Source organism: Phoxinus phoxinus (genome assembly GCF_949152265.1).
Source record: "Phoxinus phoxinus genome assembly, chromosome: 15".
Classification (NCBI taxonomy): domain Eukaryota; kingdom Metazoa; phylum Chordata; class Actinopteri; order Cypriniformes; family Leuciscidae; genus Phoxinus; species Phoxinus phoxinus.
In genome coordinates, this window is record NC_136890.1 from 1,188,382 (window position 1) to 1,192,287 (window position 3,906).

General features: G+C 41.0%; 1 long non-coding RNA gene across 1 annotated transcript in view; it reads left to right on the forward strand.

Annotated features, from left to right (window-relative positions):
* The first annotated feature begins 2,995 nt into the window (after positions 1-2,995).
* LOC307011409 overlaps positions 2,996-3,906 on the forward strand; it is a 3,105-nt gene continuing 2,194 nt past the window's right edge. The window contains exons 1-2 of the long non-coding RNA XR_013800417.1: positions 2,996-3,455; positions 3,555-3,714. This is a non-coding gene — a long non-coding RNA (uncharacterized lncRNA). The remainder of the gene's footprint in view (positions 3,456-3,554; positions 3,715-3,906) is intronic.

The following is a 3,906-nucleotide window of genomic DNA, read 5'->3' on the forward strand; positions in this document are numbered from 1 at the left end:
GGACGCTTGTGTCCCCGTCTGACATGCGTAGACATATTGGGATCCCGCCAGGGAGCCTATCATCTTCGGGTGTTAACTGAACGAGCCAATGCACATTAGCGTACGAGATTAGCATCCGCGCTCCGCCCGCAGCGCGAGTATAAAGAGGAGGCGAACGCAAGCACCATGTGTGTTTGGCTTCGGAGCCGAGCGGATAACCGTATGCCTCTGAAGACTGTTGAAACTAGGGCTGCACGTTTAATTATGTTTTGATGTGCAGCTTGTCAGTGACGCACGGCTCTGTGATCAGTCGGTAGTAAACGCTGCTCACTCTGAGCACTGCGAGTTTGAGGCGCTTATAATGCGAATTTGAAAAAGCAAACACACACCAAACATCTTTCCAAACATGAGAAGCATTTATGAACCTCTTGTCCAACAAAAGACAACATTTCAAAAAATCAACCAAAGCATTTCGATCTTCTGTTTATTCAGCTCCAGATAGTATGAAGCCCAAATGGGTTTTTCCTGGAATGATGAGTTGTCTACTTCTGCAGTGGGGCGTGTGTGTGTGTGTGTGTCCGTGTGTGTGTGTGAGAGAGAGAGACGCCCTCTGGTGTTCAAAAGCAGCAGCATTTACTACTGACCTCAGAGCTGTATTTCACTGACAAGCTGCCCATAAAAAAAAATAAAAATAAAATTGCAGTCTTTGCGTCGCGTGCAGTTTCATTTCGATTAATTGTGCAGCCCTAGTTGAAACAGAGTTAAATGAGTGAGTGAGTGTGTGTGTGTGTGTGTGTGTGTGTGTGTGTGTGTGTGTGTGTGTGTGTGTGTGTGTGTGTGTGTGTGTGGACTGTTCTTCAGGAAGAAGCCTCTCCAGTTTCAGTGTGACAGCGAGAGAACAGCGGTGGTCGCGAGCTCCTCACAGATCTCAACTGTTGTTGTCACAGCGTTGTGTTGGTTGGTCAGAGAGCGCCTTCGCCGAGGTTACTGATCTTCTAAACCGTGAGCGAGTGCTTCACTGCGGGCTGCACATCCCCTGCCAGTGTTGCCGTGGCCATTGCCCGTGTGTTTCGGCACTGAGAAAGCTCATTCCTGAAAGAGCAAACACGGCTGTGACTGCGTCTGTTTCAAGATGTCACATCACCGGTGTGTGTTTGTGGACGCGGCCGTTCCCTGGCACAGGCTGACGGTCACGAACACTGCATCATGTGTCTGGGCATTCATTGCGGGAACATGACCATCTCTGTGCTATGGTGGAGACTCCTGCGCCTCACACGAGCTGGACTCCGCTTACCCATGCCTCCATCTAGTGCGCTTTTGGCCAACCCCAGAAGAGGGCAAGTGCGACGACTAGCCAGGGGGATCTGAGGATCACAGTGAGGGCTTCCCTGCCCGGTCCCCAGTCCCCGCGGGCCCTCACTCCTCTCAGACACCGCTAGCCTTCTCAGTCGAAGATGATAGGCTCCCCAATACGTCGGTACATCTGCGGATGTCTCCGTTCTGCCACGGAATAAAAAATAAAAGACTGGAAATTGCAACTTTATATCTCACAATTCTGACTATAAATCCAAATTGCGAAATATAAACTCACTTTTCATGCAACTGTGAAATCTATATCTCGCAATTATTATTTATAAAGTCAAATTGTAAGATATAAAATAAGCAATTTTGACTTTTCTCGCAATTGGGAGTTAAAATTGTTATAATTACAATAAGTTATACAATTCACAATTGAGAGAAAAGTCAGAATTGCGAGTTTGTTTCTCATATTTCGGAGAAAAAAGTAATTGTGAGATATACAGTTGCGGTTGGGAGAAAAGTCAGAATTGTATGGAAGCCTGTTTCCGTCACAGAATACAAAATTAAAAAGGTAATTGCGACTTTTTATCTCACAATTCTAACTTTTTCTCACAATTGTGTGTTATAAAGTAAGAATTGTGAGATATAAACTAGCATTTGCAAGAAAAAAATCAGAATCAGAATTGTGAGTTTATATTATATTAAGTTGATCTATATAGTTTATATTTATATTAATTCGTAATTGTGAGATAAAAAGTCGCAATTATCTTTTAAAATGTTTTATTCTGTGGCGGAAATAAGCTTCCATAGAATTGAGAGGTTTTTTAGAATTGAGAGTAAATTGGAATTTTTCTCACATTTCAGAGAAAAAAGTAATAATTGAAAGATAAAATGTTGCAATTACCTTTATTTCTGTATTCCGTGGTGGAAACAAACTTAGTTTCTCACACATGACCTTGGATTACTTGGGAGTAAAAGCATGGACTATTTTTGATTTTATGGTTCTTTTTTGAAGCTCGACATCATACAGTTTATGACGACTCTTTAAGAAAAGAAAAAAAATCTAGCCTACTTTGTGTTCCATGGGTAAAAAAATGAGGGTGAATAAATAATGACAGCAGTGATGAGCAGCAGCAGAACTGGGCCCTCGTTCAATTATGGAATCAATTATTAAAATAGGCCTATTTGTGGAAAAAATATGTAATATTTGAGTTAGCTTTTTATTTGTTTTCTTCCTAATTGTCCTTGATATAGTGGTCAATTATGAAGCTGGAACTAGTAAAGTCAACTCTAGAGTAAGGTAAAAAACAGCGTTAATTTCATTGACGAATAATTTTCATTATTTTCGTCAACAACATTTTCTCACAGACGAAAACGAGACGATAACTAAATAAAAAACAGTTTTAAATGATGACAACTATGTATGCATATAATATGCATTTATTGAATTGAACACGAAACTACATTCAATAGTAATACAAATTCATCAAAACTCCTTGAAAGTAGGGCTTGTTTTATATATTGCATACTGTTACTTACTGTATAGCAGTATATGCACTGTCCAATCCTGCTGCTGGAGGGCAACTGCCCTGTAGAGTTTAGCTCCAGCCCCAGTTAAACGCACTTAAACCAGCCTATCAAGGTCTTACTAGACATAGAAACTTCCAGGCAGGTGTGTGCAGTCAAGTTGGATATAAACTCTGCAGGACAGTGGCCCTCCAGTGACTTTGGACACCCCTGCACTAGACTAGAGTAATAAAAAAATGTATGCTAATTCTGATGCTCTATACTTCCTTCTCTTTGCAGATCCTTGGCATTGTCATCCCCATTTATATTCCATGTGTACCACTTTTGCTATTTTACTTTATATTATTTTTGTTTTGCTGTGTTAATTATTCTCTAACTTTTACTCTAGTCCTCTCTTTCTCTCTCTCTCTCACCTATTTCTTGTTGTTGTTGTTTACTTTATAACTCAAATGCTCTTTTAAGAGCCATTCCACCCTACAAAAATGCACACAACTGTGTTAAGCAAGGGGGAGTGTGAGCAGTATTTAAAAGACTGCAGTAGAAGTGCCCATTCTGCAGGTACACCAGCATTCCACAGCTGATGTATTACCACATCAAAAATTTCTTTAGAGGTGATGGAAACCCCCCTGCCTGTTGATTCTTTGACCAAGGTAAGAGCAGTATAAACTCCTGTCAATCTATCAGTTACCCTTTTTAATAAGTCGTATGTAAAGTTAAATTTTGGACTGACTGTTGTCTACTTTGGACAGATGCCATTGCCACCTGACATCCTCTGACGCATCCTGATGGGAGCCGTCACAGACCACGGCGATGTGGCTTTCTGGAGACTTTCACTGACGTGCAAGGTTTTCAGGGACGTTGTCAGCCAGCCCAAATTCAGAGAAGAGGCCCACTTTGTATGGCTGGACAGTAAGTTCTTTAAATCTAAGTTGTGAGTAATGTAAAAGGTACTTGAGAAAGTCTATCTATCTATCTATCTATCTATCTATCTATCTATCTATCTATCTATCTATCTATCTATCTATCTACCTACCTACCTACCTATCTATCTATCTATCTACCTACCTACCTACCTACCTACCTACCTACCTACCTACCTAT